Below are 18,575 nucleotides of genomic sequence, written 5' to 3' on the forward strand. Positions count from 1 at the left end.
CATCCCTGCCAAAAAGAAAAAAAAAGGAAGGGGGGGGGGGGGCAGGAGGCAAGAACGTCGAAAGCTTTTAAACCTGGGCACAGTATTTTTAATGTTTTACATAGCTGTACCTGAAAAAGGGATCAGTCTGAAGGGCCCTCCTATCCCTCTTGTATTGAACTGTATTGTCTCCCTTTATATTGTAAAGTGCTGAGAAAACTATTGGTGCTATATGAATCCTGTATAAAAATAATAATAATCTAGCAGGACTATAAAGAAGGAGCTATACTTACCAGGATATGCTATCCCTTTCCTTCATGCCCTGCTCTGGTCAAAGCCAGGAGCTGAAGGAAATACCTCATACTTTGAAGTATGGAGAAGCATCTCCATGTGACAACACATAGCCAATCAGTACTATCATGTGGATGTCCATATCCCTGTGTAAGCTATCGCTCCAGCCACTTGTCACCTCTGTGGAACTTTTCCTTTCTGGCTTGGTGGCTGAACAGAGCCAAGGGTGGGGAGAGAAAGGAATTGGCGCATTACATGGGATTTATTTCTCATCTACTTGCTTGTTAATTTTAGCTGCTAGATGGCAGTACATGCTGAGATACGTAGTTCTTTGTCATCTACGGGGTCTAATATTGGCTGTGCAGTTCTGAGCACTGTAGCATTGGTTGAGAAGCAGCATTATGTCACTTTTCAGCTGTGTGCGATCTGGGAGTATGCGGTCCTGCTCAAGCTCGCTGCTTGCCTGGGGTGTCTAGTCCTGACACGTCTCTTATTTGGCACATCCACGTGTTTCTTGCTCGGGATACTGCATATCAGGGGAGCAAGGAGATGCGCGCTGTGACGCTGCACAGTCATTAATCATAAGTCGTGTTCAGCACACGCAGAGCTCCTCTCTTCCAGCCCCCTCCTACTCCCAGAGCGTGCCGAGGGTTTAGTGACAATCCCAAGGATCACCTGAACAAAAATTCTTTTACTATTTAATTGGCTTCCATCACCTAATGCAAGTGGGGGGACGTCTTAAAGAGCACAAATGCTAACACATGCAAGGTGCTCTCATAGTCTGTGATCGTTTATGTACTGCTTATCTATAAATGACTGCTGAAGATATTTCAATTAAATTGAGATCAGCGTGCTGTGTTCTGATCTACTTAAAGGCCAGTTCCAACCAGAATTAAAATATGTTTAGCAATAACCTCATAAGCTTTAACATGTTAATGTCATGTAAAAAGCAATTTTCGCTGGTCATTAATCTGCAGCTTTCATTAAAAATAATCCTTGATGATCCTGCCATTGAGGTCCTTGTTCAGACACTTCCTGGTATAAAGTGACAATGCTGTGTCCCAGTCAGACAACGTCATGGTGCTGCAGTTTTCTGGAGCTCGAGAGGGTTGCACTGCTAAACTACCAAAAGTGCCCCCATCACCAAGGCAGCAATGTGCGTACCCAAGAAAGGACTCAGAAAGTAAAGCTGGGCATACATGGCTCCGTTTTTTTAGTTCACCCAGGCGGCTGAACAAAAAAAACTGAGTCGATTTTACCATCCACACATATAAGGTGTATGCAGCAATCCTTCCAGCTGTGCCATTGTATTCTAACAGCTGGACTCCCTCTCCATCAGAATATTCTAGCACTGCAAGCACTGATCGGCGATGGGAATTCAGCCGTTCTTGCTGAACCGGATGAATATCGATCCATACATGGCCAGAGAGGATTGGAATGACAGCAAAGCAAATTATATTTTCAGTAGAGGTCAATAGCGTCATCTTTGCATTTCACTCCATGTGTTTCCAATGACTACAGTGAATTGAATAGTCTGGTTTCAGTGATTCATGCAGCCTTGACTGAAAGTAGACCTGTTTTCGGTACATGTGTACTGCTGTATGTTCAACAGAAGCCAGTCTAATGACCAACTCCTGTTGAATGGTCTTGCTGTAAAGCCAGCATTCAGTCAGAGCTTGCAGCCAATGGCTGCAAGCGCTGATCAGTGTATTCTGCCAGGGGGAATCCAATACAATAGCACAGCTAGAGATATCCCTCTGTCACACAGTGTTGTTTTGAAAAAGGGGACCTGTCAGATTTTTGTCATTCAACCTGCTGGTAGAACAACAGAAAAAAAAAAAGCTACCTGTGTTATACCCAGCTTACACTTCCAAGTAATTAATACCTCACTGAGATCACAGTAGACCCCACTGAAAATGCCTTCATCTGCTTTTCTCTCTAGAAGGATGACACCATCTTTGTTTAGGCATCATCCAGAGTCACCATCTATTTCCTAGACTGGGATGCCAGCTTATAGATGACACAGTAAATACTGGTGCCTGTGCAGTTCTGGGCTCACAAATTTCTCACCCTGTGACTTGCTACAGTGTAACAGTTGATAACTGGGAGAGAGAAGACTGAGGAAATGCTTCCTCTTACGTGCAGCTTGTTAACATCCTAATCTAGGCAGTCACTAAACTGGGGCTCAAAAACGACTTTGTACTGATGCTGCTGTTGTATTATGACGTGTCAGGAATGTATTCATGCAGACTGAAAGATTAACCCATTCCCTGCTGACGTCTCTCCTCCGTAGTCAGGTGCGGCTTGCCTGGTGTGGTTGTATATACAGTCAGAGGAGTTTTCCAGCCAGTGGTTACTGCACACATTCCAGCCATTCCTGAATTCCTGCAGCAGAGTAGGGGGGTCTGTTCCCCTCCTTCTCCCTCTGCTGATGAGTCACATTCCACTGTTTTATAATGACCTGCTAATTGTGCTAATGATGCCTTCACACAGACACACAAAGCCCACACAGCTGTGACAGGCTTCATCACAGTTACTTGTCACAGAAGGTTGCACCTCCTTCCCTGTGAAATCTGTGGTGGCTGCCAGCCATCCTTCCTCTTAGCTGATTCTAACCCAGAAGCTTATTGCTCAGAGAAGTATTAGTGGGGGCTGTCGTTGCTGACTTGTAAAAAGGCTTCAGTATATTCTGAGTTGCAAGCATGCGTCTAGCAAAGGCTGAAATCTTGATCTGCATGCCTGCTTCTGGTCAGTGACTCAAAGCACAGAAGCCAGACAAGCTGTAACACAAGCCAGACAACTAGCAGCTTCACAGAGGTTAGCGGTAGTATCCTACATGTCCCTTTTATGATAGGCTTTCTTTAAAAGGTCGGTTCATCTGGACCGTAATTTCAGTTATGGGTGGAATCTGACTGGGTCTATTCTACTAGCATGTTCCCTCGGATTTTGGTGAGAAAGAGACCGAGTTGCACGAGGGTTTTTGTGAACCCACCAGAAAACTCCATTTGCTAAGGGTTCTCTGGCCTGTAGCCATTTTGACTTCTGATTTTTCTACCAGCTTGTAAAACTGAGAAATGACAAGTGAGGAAAATTTGAAAAAAGAAAAAGTTAAAAGAAAAGTATGGACCCTAAAAAAACAAAAGTGGATACTCACTTAAGTGGACCCAATGCTGCATCTGTCCCCCGAAGGCTCTGTGGTCGAACTGGGCGATCAAAGACCACTGATCGCTTAGTTCTTCCCTCCACTCTGAGCAGAGAGCCACGATTGCCAGTCTCTGGCTCTTTGCTCTGCCCCTCCAGTGCTCCCTGGAGCACTGGGTAGTGGGGGGGGGCTGTTTTCAGAACCTTGACCGGCTGAGTGACGTGGCCGACAGTTGACGAAAACAGGTCACAGGAGTGCAGAAAGAACTGTGACCTACCCAACATGTATAGCCAAAAAAATTTCGCTATTTGGCTGTTCTCCTTTAAAAGCCAGTACAACCTGTTAAAAACCAACAAAATCAAGAAAAAAAGTATTACCTTTAGGCATGTTTCTTGGCTTCCCTGCAAAAATAAAAGGTTGTGTCTGGTAATGGGTATAGAAAATAAGAAAAATGTCATAACTGTAATAAAGTAACAACTGGCTGAATTATATGCTGAAATGTTAAAATCTTTTTTAAAAAGGTCTATTCCTACCATAATCAAATATGATGTTCTTTTTTCCAATCGAAGCAGCAGACACTGATCAATCCTTTGTGGAATGCATCATTTGCAAGGCTCAGTGTAGTTAACATCCTGGTTGTAAGACCAGTGGCACTGTACTAACTTTCTTTTAAATTTAAAGTTTTTATATTTCCCATGGTAGTTTAGCAGTCGCCGAATGATTATATAGTCCCTTGCTGTAGTGGGAGGACCTGGAAGTCTCAGTCTCAGTCTGAGTAATACATAAGTATGTATGTGTGTGTTAAACACAGGTACCAGCCTAAACCTGTGTGCAGAGCTTACAGCCATTGATTTCTGTGGGTGGTGGTACTTGGCACCTGTGTCTCCTGGGTGGGGTTTCAGTTTTACGTTGTACGACCCCAAGTGCTATGTGTTTGGGGCCTAAAATGTAGAATAAGGACAGGAAGTTTTGGTCACAAATAACTTCAGTTCAGTCTTTTTTTTTTTTTCCCTCTCTAAAAAGTAAAACTTGGGGAGACTACTTCACCCTGTCAGATCACCGCACTAGGGCAGTGTTTCTCAACCTTTTTTTCAGTCAAAGTTAAAATTAAAAATGGACAGTCTCGAGGCACCCTTTAAAATTATGGACAGTCTCGAGGCACCCTTTAAAATTATGGACAGTCTCAAGGCACCCTTTAAAATTATGGACAGTCTTGAGGCACCCTTTAAAATTATGGACAGTATTGAGACACCCCATTCTAAAATGTAAAAAAACCATTCTATTAATTTTATATAACGCAGCAACATCCACACATGGACACCCAATGCTAGAGGGTATTTATACTTCCAAATCAAATACACTTTTGCACACTGGTCCTGACTGGTACTACAGTATTTCTCTCAGTTTTTCTTCATCAAGGAGCTAATGTGACCCCAGCACTGACAGAGAGGGGCAGGAGAGGGTCAAACAAGGATGCTCTGCAGGCAACCGACATCCTCCTTATCACAGATCAGGACACCAGTGGTTAGAAGGTCATAATGGCACACAATGAAAACCTGTGGCTTTGTGTAACTAAAAGGCAGGCTTCTTCCACCCGCTAGCTTGTATACAAGCTTTGTGCAACTTTTAGAAATTTTGCTAAGGCACCCTGGTTGAGAAAGACTGCACTAGGGGCATGGTAGAGAAGTTTTACCCATGTGATGAAACCTTCACCAAAGCCAAAGGGCTCTAGAACCTTCCAAAGGTATTCCCACTTGATGCTAGAGCCCATATTATCATCCGGGGTCTGCATATCCACAAATAGTCTACACAAATCAACTAAGGTAGATTTGTGGGGCATAGAGCCTGCTTGATCCGGATGAACTATAGAGGTTATACATTTATTACGTCTAATGGCTAGGATCTTGGCAAGTATTTTAATATCCGATTGCAAGAGAGAGGTGGTACTATACGAATTGGGGTCCGTAGGGAATTTACCGGGTTTTAGCAACAGAATAATGGTGGCCCTGAACATAGAGGCTGGAAGGTCATAGGGTAGATTAGCTAAAACTGGTGCACTCAGAAGCTTTGACAATAAAACCTGGATGCTGATTGGTTTCTATGTAGAATTGCACCACATTTTGCACTTGATAGTTTTAGTAAATAACCCCTGGTGTCTCTTATATGCAACCTTAAATACCTCTAGCAGCCTGTGCAGAATAAGTTCTGCTTACATCTTAAAGATCTCCATAGGGAGACCATCATCCCTTGTTGCTTTACAGTTGGGCACAGACTGGTCACCTTCTGGACTTCCTTGGAGTTCAGCTTTAAAGCTGAACTGAATTGACCTAAACCAAATTACCGTGCAGAGGATTTGTAATTTGTTTAGCAAGTCTTAGGATTCAGACAAGCATGGTCAGGGTAGTTCCTTCACTTATCTGCACTGCAGTTTATATGGCACAGCTTGGTCAAGATTACTTCCTCGGCATACTCATTGGACAAAGAATGATCTGCAGCATGGTGACACATCCTTTCATCACAGCATGTTTGCAGACAGCATTGTACAACTGCTGCAGAACCTGATTGGCTCAGATTAGTGCCTCAATCATACTGGCAATGACATGTAAACGTATGACGTTTAGAAAAGCATGTAATGATTTTAAATAATATAATTCACCCTGTGCTGTTATCTGCATTCAGATGTATTTAGTTATCTGCGTTTAGACACAATAGAATTCCCTACATCCAGGGCAAATTAGATGTGAACACATTTGAACACAAGAAAACACAATCTAGGAAGCATAACATTTGTTTATTAATGCAGGAGGCTAGTATGAATGTAGCCTTACAGAAAGCTGAAAAGACCAAATTCATTTGCTTTCAGATTACATGACGTAATTCCATGAATTCATCATAAAAATGGATTTCACCGTGATTAATAGGTGGTAACAAATACATTGGTGAAATACCAGGTACAATAACTGGCAGACTTTTAATTAATAGTCGAAAGGGATGAAATTTTGAATGAAAAGTGGTATAGTTGCAGTGTTCTTTTCATTGCTTAATAAATATGCCTGTAAGTTTCTTTCCTGTTGAAGACCTGGCAGGAAATTGTCTGCAGGCCAGATCAATGTCCAAAGGCCTCAGCTAGACAGATGTCACTATATCTGGTGTTTATATAAGAGAGGACGCTGATGGTCGTTGGCATCATGGAGAAGATGGTGTTAAATATTTACAGATTGTTAATAGAAATGAAGTTACTTAGCAAATACCACAAATAATGATACTCTTTAGCCTTGGTTCACATATGTGCGGTGCGGTATATCACGTGATTCTCATAGGAACCGCACCTTTTTCCTGTGCAAATCACATGCGAATTGTATGCGGTGCGATTGGAGCTGTACATTTTGTAGAACTCTATTCGCACTGCACCCGCACCAAGAACGTGCAGGACCCTTTTTTGAGTCTGCACTAGAATCGGATTGCATAGGTATTCACACCTATGCGATCCGATTCTGCACACAGCACTGCGTTTTGCGGACCGCTTTCGAGGTGTTGTTAACTTAACATACACACCCACAGCGGTTCGCATGAACGGGGTGCGATTCGCACTGAAAACGCTACGAATATCACACCGCATCAGTGTGCTCCAGGGCTGAAAGTGGATACATGTTTGTCTTGTCAATAAATGTTTGCCCATTATTCCTTTCCTTCTCCATACTCTTCCCATCACTCTGGTACAAGTTGATCTTGGTCTCCTCTGTCCATAGGATGTTGTTCCAGAACTGTGAAGGCTTTTTTAGGTGTCGTTTGGCAAACTCTAATCTGGCCTTCCTGTTTTTGAGGCTCACCAATGGTTTATATCTTGTGGTGAACCCTGTGTATTCACTCTGGTGAAGTCTTCTCTTGATTAAATATTAAACTAGTGTAGCGCTAGTAAACGAAATCATAAAAAAACATATGCAAATCAATCTTTATGTGGATAGTGAAAATAAAATATATAAACCCTGTGATAGATCTCACAGTGACCTAATCATCTTTGTGCCCTACACACGTGCCACTTAATTCATAAACAATATTATATTTATAAAACATATATATCGTGATAGTCTTATTTCATATTTTACTACTAAACATATATCATGTGATAGTGCCACTTCAATTTATACTAATCCACAGTCCAATGTTCAAATAATGAAAAATATAAAACAATATAATTCCGGTGATGCTATATATACATGCAGTGTGTCATTAGTGCCACTCGTGTAAACACACTCTTCCACTCCAGCTGCAGTGCCTCCTCACCTCCTTTCAGCAACCCCTAAGGGCCTACAAGCCTTTAGGATCACCCTGGATCCTCAACAATCCTGGTTGGTAACTCTCCTTCCCAGGCTGTCCTCCTATTTGGCCTCCTCCACACCTTCACCTCTATGACTTATAGGGTCCTCTAAACCGATCCTCTGCAAATTCTCACTCACATAATAGTGAGCCAAAAAAGAGATCTTCCATAGTGTAGTAATTCAAGTTTAGCAGAGTGTTTATTTGAAAAAAACACAACAAGAAGCAACTCACATTTGCGTACAGTGTCTTCCTCTCCCCTGTATGGGTAAACTGCACACATGTGTTACTTCCTGGAAGTTTGCAAAATGGCGTCCCGTACCGGAAGTGCGTCATTCCAGAAACCGAAAGCTGCGTATCAGCGTGCCTACGCGTTACGTCACGTGGTCTCGTGACTTCCTCGGGGTTGTTGACTTGATTGTTGACTTTGACACACATACACCTACCTCCTGGAGAGTGTTCTTGATCTGGCCAACTGTTGTGAAGGGTGTTTTCTTCACCAGGGAAAGAATTCTTCCGTCATCCACCACAGTTGTTTTCCGTGGTCTTCCGGGTCTTTTGGTGTTGCTGAGCTCACCGGTGTGTTCTTTCTGTTTAAGAATGTTCCAAACAGTTGTTTTGGCCACGCCTAATGTTTTTGCTATCTCTCTGATGGGTTTGTTTTGTTTTTTCAGCCTAATGATGGCTTGCTTCACTGATAGTGACAGTGACAGAGATCTCATCTTGAGAGTTGACAGCAACAGATTCCAAATGCAAATAGCACACTTGAAATGAACACTGGACCTTTTATCTGCTCATTGTAATTGGGATAATGAGAGAATAACACACACCTGGCCATGGAACAGCTGAGAAGCCAATTGTCCCATTACTTTTGGTCCCTTAACAAGTGGGAGGCACATATGCAAACTGTTGTAATTCCTACACCGTACATCTGATTTGGATGTAAATACTCTCAAATTAAAGCTGACAGTCTGCAGTTAAAGCACATCTTGTTCGTTTCATTTCAATTCCATTGTGGTGGTGTATAGAGCCAAAAATGTTAGAATTGTGTCGATGTCCCAATATTTATGGACCTGACTGTATTTACCATAGTTTGTAGACACTATAACTTTTGTGAAATCTAATCAATATACAATTATTCAGATTATTTTTACTAAAAATATGTAACCGAATACATTTTGACCTATATTTATGAAGAAATTTGATTTTTAAAATTGTTTATTGGATATGTTTTATAGCAGAAAATAATTTGCTGCTTAGCCATTCAAAAGAAGCTTTGTATTTTTATGAATTAATAAAAGGCTTCCTCTGAATGGTTGAGGTAGAGAGGTGGGCAGATGATGTCACATCTCTACCTCAGCCAGTCGTAGGTAGAGTATTGTCATCTCTAGTGTGAACACAGGCAATTCAGTTCCTTAGTTTACTCTGTGCCTCGCATTCTGGTCTTCCTGCAATCAGGTCTTGACCAAGACTTGGCCTTAAGTTCTCTGAAAGGACAGGTTTCGGCCTATTCCATTGTTTTTTAAAACCTCTGGCTACACTCTCACTTGGCAAAACCTTTATTCAAGGCGTATCGTGCATCAAGCCCCTTTGCAGCAATCTTTGCTTCCTTGGGATCTCAGTTTGATTCTCTATGCTCTGCAGAAGGCACTCATTGAACCCATCAGGGATATCGCCTTAGATGACCCCTCCTGCAAAGTGTCCTTGTTGGTTGCTATCACGTCTGTTTGACATGTCTCTGAGTTGGAAGCTCTATCTTGTAAGGAGTTGTACTTCATTCTTCACAATGACAAGGTAGTCTTGCTTTCAAGATTATCCTTTCTTCCCAAGGTAGTATCGGTCTTTCACCTCAGTGAAGACCTAGTCCTACCATCCTTATGTCCTGCTCGAAAGCATGCAAAAGAAATTCCTGTCCTCTGTGTGGATAGAGTCGGAGACTCTACCTCAAAGCAACAGCTTTGATCAGGAAGACGGATTCCCTATTTTTCCTTTCATCGGGACCTCGCAAGAGACATCTTGCTTCCAAGTCCAACATCGCTTGATCGCCTGATCACTAGAGTGTACACTCTCAAGGACAAAGCTCCTTCTGCACATGTACGCACCTACTTCACCAGTTTGGTGGAAGTTTCCAGGACATTCCATTACCAGGTCTCTTTACCCAGCTTTGTAAGGCTTCCACTTGGTCCTTTGTCCATACCTTTTCAAAAATATACCAAATGGATGTCCAGTCTTTTGTGTATGCAACTTCTGACATCAGAGTTCTTTCTTCTGCAGTTCTGATTGCCTAGTTCAGCAATGGGCAAACTACGGCCCGCAGGCCGTATACGGCCCGGCGGACCTTTTAATCCGGCCCGCGGACTTAGGCTCCCGCTAGGCTCCTCTCACAGTCCGCCCTGAACACCGGTGTAGCATGAAAATCTGTCTCCTATGAGGATCTGTCCCCCTCGACGTATCCGCGCATGTGCCGGAGATCGCCGATCGGCTGCTAATGCCTGAAACTGGCACATGCGCAGATACGTCGAGGGGGACAGATCCTCATAGGAGACAGATTTTCATGCTACACCGGAACGGAGCGGGAACACGGCGAGAGGAACGCGCGGAGCAAAGGTAAGTGAATTGACACAGGGGGGACTTGGGGACTTAATATGGGGGATGAATTAATATGGGGAATGAATTACTATAGGGGGGATGAATTACTATAGGGGGGATGAATTACTATATGGGGGATGAATTACTATATGGGGGATGAATTACTAAGGGGGATGAATTACTATATGGGGGATGAATTACTATGGGGGATGAATTACTATATGGGGGATGAATTACTATGGGGGATGAATTACTATATGGGGGATGAATTACTATAGGGGGGATGAATTACTATGGGGGATGAATTACTATAGGGGGGATGAATTACTATAGGGGGGATGAATTACTATAGGGGGGATGAATTACTATGGGGGATGAATTACTATGGGGGATGAATTACTATGGGGGATGAATTACTATGGGGGATGAATTACTATATGGGGGATGAATTACTATATGGGGGATGAATTACTATGGGGGATGAATTACTATATGGGGGATGAATTACTATGGGGGATGAATTACTATATGGGGGATGAATTACTATGGGGGATGAATTACTATATGGGGTATGAATTACTATGGGGGATGAATTTATATGGGGGATGAATTACTATGGGGGATGAATTACTATATGGGGGATGAATTACTATGGGGGATGAATTACTATGGGGGATGAATCACTATATGGGGGATTAATTACTATGCTTACTATGGGGGAATATTACTATACTTACTATGGATGACACATACACATCATTCATCTACTCTTGGTCCGGCCCCCGGGTCCTATATATGAACCCATTGCGGCCCTCATGTCAAAAAGTTTGCCCACCCCTGGCCTAGTTGTTGCTCACCTTTCTCATTCATTGCTTTGGGACATGCCAGGTCTGTGATTATTCAGCCTATGTCCTGTACTGTACAGTTAAAGTGGAGTTCCAGTGAAAATAAAAAAAAACAACTGTAACTGCTGACTTTTAAAAAATGGACATTTACCTGGATCCCGCAGTGGCCCCCCCACAGCCCATTTCACTGGCCACTCTGTGTTCCCAGCGCCGGCATAAGTAGTGTGGGTACCCGGATGTGAAAGCTTGCGGCTTCACAGCCGGGTGCTCACTACGCATGAGTGAGTTGTGCTGCGCTTTGTGAATGGTCCCATAGTCTTCTGGGATCTGTCACGTGTCCCAGAAGTCTACGGGGAGGGACAACTTCCGCTTCTGATCGCCTAGGCGATTGCAGCAGAAGTGGGAGCGGTTAGCTGTCAATGTCGGTCCTTAAAGCGGAACTTCCCCTTTTGGGTGGAGCTCCACTTTAAGATAAGAGAAAGTTCCATATCTTGGCGTACCGTACAGGATTTGATTATTCTGCAAAAAAAACACAAGAAGAAAAAGGGGTGTGCTTGGGTGACCCGCCGGTGTGTGTATGATATATATATATATATATATATATATATTATCAACTCTACAGACATAATGACGTAATTGCATAAAACATTTTTTAGTAGACATATGTTTAACATATGTCTAATAAAAATTGTTAGGAATTTTTAATGCACTTATGTCTGTAGAGTTGGTCGTATATATATGTTGGTGGGTCACCCTAGAACACCCCTTTTTTCTTGTGATTTTTCTATTTTGATTTTTGGGGTGGTGACCCCCCGAAATAAACATATATGCTACATCTCATTGCTGTATGGACAGCCTCACCTTTTTTTGTCTTAAAATATATTCTGCATTGTTTGCTACAAAACTGAGAACGCAGGGAATTTGGGAGGGTTATAGGGGAGGTACCTAAGAGGCATCTGCTTTAAAAGTTATGCCAGTGTCCAATCATCCGAAGGTACAATCCTATAGTCCAAGGTCTATGAATACTCAGCCTCTGTCCTGTACTGTTCTTAAAAATATTGAATTCACAGGCAAGTAAAAAATATATATTTTTTTTTGCACATTTGCTATGTACCAACAATTTACTTTCAATTTGTTGTGTTCCACATGTGGATGACTGCTGCGCTAAATAGAACTCTAAAGTGTTCACCTTTACAGAATAAATGTAAAGGTGAACTAGCACCGGACACCCTCCACTCTCCGCTGTACTTACCTCTGGGGTTACTGAGCTGTCAGCACTCCCTCAGCTGCTTCAGCAGTCCAGGGATTTGAAATCCCTGCTCTTTTCTCTCTCCTCCTTCAGTGCTTTTTGCACAAACCAGGTCAACTCTGATTAGAACTGACAGTCACCTGACAGTCACTGCTCTCTGCTGACAGCAGTGGGAATTCGACGATCAGCGGTCACGTGATCGGTGAGTTCTCATAGTTCAAGCCAGCGGGGGACAGATGCAGCATCACACCAATGCTACATCTACCTAGGCAAGTATAATTTGGGAATTAAAAAACATCCTTCTCTTTTAAAGTCCAGTTACTGGAAAGCAAGGTAAACCCATTGCAAACTTTGGTGCATCAAAGTGATCAGACAGTGGCAAGCCTTGCCTTTTGTCTCAAAAGTTGAATATTGGCACTTTATGAAACAGCTGCATATTCTCCTGTAATATTAGTGCTGACGATCCACTTTGGCCTCAGTTACCAAAACTAAACAGTCTTCTGATCATTCAAACCTCCAACATCTTTCGTTTTTCACCCCACATAACCTTGTGCTGTCTGCCTTCGACAGCTCATTGTGTATTCTGTCTGTATCTAATGCCGCCGTCACGTTTTTCCATCTGCCCCGCCCTGAAAGCAATGTTCTGGGGTGCCCGCATTGTCCTGGAGTCTGGACAGCTGCTAGAAACCCAAAATTTATAGTTTCAGATCTGTCCGAATAATAGAGAATACTGAGACACGTAATTTATGTTGCCTCGACACAAACAACAGTGTTGCAGGCAGTTGCTGTATCACAAGGGGCTGGTCGCTAAGCTCCCATCAACACTGTAAATGTCATTGGTTGTTCATGCTAACAGGTCACGTCTGATGTGTTGGTGCAGCAGGGGCAAAATTTCAGTCTGCGCGATGGTGGCCAAAATCTCAAACACCCTTTATTGAAGTTGAACATTAGGCAGATATAAAATGTACAAATTTATGAAGCTCTGTAATGAAAATATGTTTCAGACTCTTGCAGTCCCTATACAGCAGGGCTGTCAATTAATGTACTAAAAAAAAGCATCCTGATAGGAGGAGAGAGCAGAGTAATGAACTCATCACTGTGCTTCTTCCCCACCAGTTTCGCTCACCGGTTGGCAGCTAGTCCAGGATGATCTGGGCTCAGAGGAAGTGGGTTGAATGATGCTGGCAATCACAGTGAGAAAATCTGTGGCAGTAAAAGTTTACTGCAGGGGAATTCTCTGAATCGAATACTGCAGTAAGAGCTGGCTTGTGTTATTTTATTATTTAATAGGCTGTTGATTTGTATCTTATTTTTGGCTGGAAGTAAGCTCAGAAGTGTATCCAAACCCAAACTGTATTTTTTTGCTTTGGATAGTGTGAAGGGAATATTGAAACTGGCCAGATTTTGCTATTTTGTGGGGAAATTTACTCTGTTTCTCGTAATGACCATTTTTTACTGGACTTGGAAGGAGTTATGAAAATTTCAAATTGCTGTGATGGGTGGATGGATGTCAATCCGAAGGAGTGGCTGCTCCTGGGACAATTGTATTTGAATGCAGACCTCTCTAGGTAATGCCCACAAGTGAAGTGAAGTGCAAAGGTCTAGATCAGTGTTTTTCAACCTTTTTTGTGCAAAGGCACACTTTTTTCATGAAAAAAATCACGAGGCACACCACCATTAGAAAATGTTAAAAAAATTTACCTCTGTGCCTATATTGACTATATATAAAGTAATTCTCTTGAATAGGAATCAAACACAAAGAAATTATTTTATAATTACTTTATTATGAAATAATAAAGTATTTTATAATTGGACCCGGGGGCCGGACCAAGAGTAGATGAATGATGTGTATGTGTCATCCATAGTAAGTATAGTAATATTCCCCCATAGTAAGCATAGTAATTAATCCCCCATATAGTAATTCATCCCCCATAGTAATTAATCCCCCATATAGTAATTCATCCCCCATAGTAATTCATCCTCCATATAGTAATTCATCCCCCATAGTAATTCATCCCCCATAGTAATTAATCCCCCATATAGTAATTCATCCCCCATAGTAATTCATCCCCCATAGTAATTAATCCCCCATATAGTAATTCATCCCCCATAGTAATTAATCCCCCATATAGTAATTCATCCCCCATATAGTAATTCATCCCCCATAGTAATTCATCCCCCATATAGTAATTCATCCCCCATAGTGTAATTCATCCCCCATAGTGTAATTCATCCCCCATAGTAATTCATCCCCCATAGTAATTCATCCCCCATATAGTAATTCATCCCCCATATAGTAATTCATCCTCCATATAGTAATTCATCCCCCATAGTAATTCATCCCCCATATAGTAATTCATCCCCCATAGCAATTCATCCCCCGTATAGTATTTCATCCCTCGTATAGTATTTCATCCCCCGTATAGTATTTCATCCCCCGTATAGTATTTCATCCCCCATATAGTATTTCATCCCCCATATAGTATTTCATCCCTCATATAGTATTTCATCCCCCATATAGTAATTCATCCCTCATATAGTATTTCATCCCTCATATAGTATTTCATCCCCCCATATAGTATTTCATCCCTCATATAGTATTTCATCCCCCCATATAGTATTTCATCCCTCATATAGTATTTCATCCCTCATATAGTAATTCATCCCTCATATAGTATTTCATCCCCCCATATAGTAATTCATCCCTCATATAGTATTTCATCCCCCCATATAGTATTTCATCCCCCCATATAGTATTTCATCCCTCATATAGTAATTCATCCCTCATATAGTATTTCATCCCCCCATATAGTATTTCATCCCCCCATATAGTATTTCATCCCCCCATATAGTATTTCATCCCTCATATAGTAATTCATCCCTCATATAGTATTTCATCCCTCATATAGTATTTCATCCCTCATATAGTATTTCATCCCCCATATAGTATTTCATCCCCCCATATAGTATTTCATCCCCTCATATAGTATTTCATCCCTCATATAGTATTTCATCCCCCCATATAGTATTTCATCCCTCATACAGTAATTCATCCCTCATATAGTAATTCATCCCCCATATAGTATTTCATCCCTCATATAGTATTTCATCCCCCCATATAGTATTTCATCCCTCATATAGTAATTCATCCCCCCATATAGTATTTCATCCCCCCATATAGTATTTCATCCCCCCATATAGTATTTCATCCCTCATATAGTAATTCATCCCTGATATAGTAATTCATCCCCCATATAGTATTTCATCCCCCCATATAGTATTTCATCCCTCATAAAGTAATTCATCCCTCATATAGTATTTCATCCCCCACAGTACTATTCCCCCCCCCCCCCTTCTAGTAAGCCAAGTCCCCCGTGTCAATTCACTTACCTTTTGCGTTCCTCTCGCTGTCTTCCCGCGCCGTTCGGGTCTTCAGGGCGGACTGTGAGAGGAGCCTAGCTCCCCTCCCCTCACGTTCGGCACGCTGCCCCGCCTACACACATCCTGACAGCCACATCCGCAAGCCGGATTAAAAGGTCCGCGCGGACTTTTGGGGCTGCCAACCGAGAGGAGGCAGGGGAGCGGCCGACCGAGAGGAGGGAGGGGAGCAGGCGCCCGGCACACAGAAGAGCCGCATTAGACTGGGTAAAGAGCCGCATGTGGCTCGCGAGCCGCGGCTTGCCGACCACTGAATCATTAGATTCTAATGATTGGTCTATTTGTGAGCCGAAGCCACATGTTACAGATGAAATTGGAATTTTTCCCACGGCACACCAGACAATATCTCACGGCACACTAGTGTGCCGCGGCACAGTGGTTGAAAAACGCTGGTCTAGATGATGACGGATGCCCTCCAGCCAGGAAATGATGTGGGTTCTATCTGACTTCCTGCAGCTTCTATTGGACATTGTGAGAAGCTCATAGTGTGCAGTGAAATCAGAGTAAGCAATTTCAGTACAGAGGAGCCTATACAAGTGCACAAGACTGTAGGGAAGGCTGGCGTTCAGCTTTAGCCATTCCCTACTCTACCCAGTTTTAACTTTACCCGGTTCCCCACCGCACTATAGCAGAACTACTGCTACAGGGCGGCAGGGCTGCGCAAAATCATGTATATTATTATTATTATACAGGACTTATATAGCGCCGACAGTTTGCTCAGCACTTTACATTATTGAGGGAGACAGTACAGTAACAATACAGTTCAATACAATATATATAAGTAATTTTGCATTTCAGAGTTGGGGCATGTGCGCCGCCCTACCCGTGCCGCCATTGGCAGCTACAGCTGTCGATCACTGGGTCCCGACCGGAGATTTCCCGCCTGTACCTAGCGATTGCCAAGGAGCAGTGAACAGCACAAATCTCTCCCCTGTCAGCACCGACATGCTGCTTTGTATTGCTCTGCATAGCAGAGCAATACGCAGCAGTATGTTTTCCTAGTAAAACACACCCAGCACACATAGTAAAACAGCACACAGTTAACCCTTTGATTGTCCCAGATGTTAACCCCTTCCTGCCCAGTGCCATTAGTACAGTGTCAGTGCTTTTTATTAGCAGTGATCACTGTATTAGTGTCATTAGGATGTCAGTGGCAGTTAGTCTGTTCCCCCCCCCCCAGTGGCAGAATGCCCACCTCAGTCCCACTATAAGTTGCTGATCACCGCCATTACTAGTATATAAAAAATTATGAATTCCAGTATATATACAGCCATACCGCAACTTTCACATAAACCAATTAATTTACATGTATTGGGATTTTTTTTAGCAAAGACATGTAGCTGAAAACATTTTGGTCTAAATGTATGACGAAATTTGATTTTTAAATTTTTTTACATGATATGTTTTATAGCAAAGTCAAAAATATTGTTTTTTTTCAAAATTGTCAGGCTTTTTTGTTTATAGCGCAAAAAATAAAAACCGCAGAGGTGATCAAATATCACCGAAAGAAAGCTTTATTTGTGGGAAAAAAGGGATATAAATTTAATTTGGATGCAGTGTTGCATGACCGTGCAATTGTCAGTTAAAGTAACGCAACGTTGTATCGCAAAAAATGGCCTGGTAAAGAAGGGGGGTAAATTCTCTGGAGGGCAAGTGGTTAAATACACATTCTATATGTTTTATTTTTTTTTTCTTCATCTTTTAAAATCTTTGAAGATTTTGTTTTTTTAATTCGCAAACAACATGCATAGCCAAGAAATAAAGCACAAATGAAAAATGTGATACCAAGGTAAAGAGTACATTACACTGTAAGGTCCACCATGTATTGCCACTTGACCTCCAGAAGGTTTTACCCACTGCATGACCAGGGCATTTTTTTGCTATTCAACACTGCGCTACTTTAATTGGAAATTGCGCCGTCATGCAACACTTTAAATGAACGTGTTTGAATTTTTTTGCACACAAATAGAGTTTTCTTTTGGTGGCATTTGATTACCACTGAGTTTTATATTCTTTACTATATAAACAAAAAAGACAGAAAATTTAGAAAAAAATAATTTCTTAATAAATTGAGGCCAACATGTATTCTGCTACATGTCTTTGGTAAAACAAATCCCAATAAGTGTATATTAATTGGTTTGTGCGAAAGTTATAGCTTCTACAAACTTTGGTGGTATATATACTGGAATTTAGGCAGCTATGATACTACAATGTAGGGGCAGTGACCAGCGACTTATAATGTGACTGTGATAGGGAGGCTAGCAGACGCACACCCTCTGGAAGGGTCATTAATTGACATTGATGTCGCTAGTGACACTAATACAGTGATAATACTGTATACTGACACTGTACTAATGACACTGGCTGGGAAGGGGTTAACATCTGGGGGCAATCAAGGGGTTAACTGTGTACACAACAAGGTGTAATGCATGCTGCTTTTACTTTACTATCTGGCTGTTTTTGTACGAAACGATTGTATGAACATCTAGTAGTGTATAGCCAATTTAAAGGATAATTTCACCTTTCGGACCATGTTACAAGCTCCTATGCGCCCACCTCTGGGCTCCTCCAACACAGCTGCATCATTCATGCACAGTTTCTTGTGAATGAATAAACTTCAAGTACCGTTAGCCATTGTGGCTGATGTCTTGTAGTTCTCAGTGAATTGCAAAGATGCTGGTGAATGTTCTCGAAGTTCATTGATTCTTTCTGACATTCAGTAACT

The 18,575-nt window shown here is 42.1% G+C and overlaps 1 protein-coding gene across 15 annotated transcripts in view; it reads left to right on the forward strand.

The window, feature by feature from the left end:
* ERC1 (ELKS/RAB6-interacting/CAST family member 1) overlaps window positions 1-18,575 on the forward strand; it is a 352,762-nt gene that overhangs the window by 88,539 nt on the left and 245,648 nt on the right. The window lies entirely within an intron of this gene.

Source organism: Staurois parvus, unplaced genomic scaffold (assembly GCF_062004578.1).
Source record: "Staurois parvus isolate SC_StPar_1 unplaced genomic scaffold, SC_StPar_1.0 ptg000114l, whole genome shotgun sequence".
NCBI lineage: Eukaryota > Metazoa > Chordata > Amphibia > Anura > Ranidae > Staurois > Staurois parvus.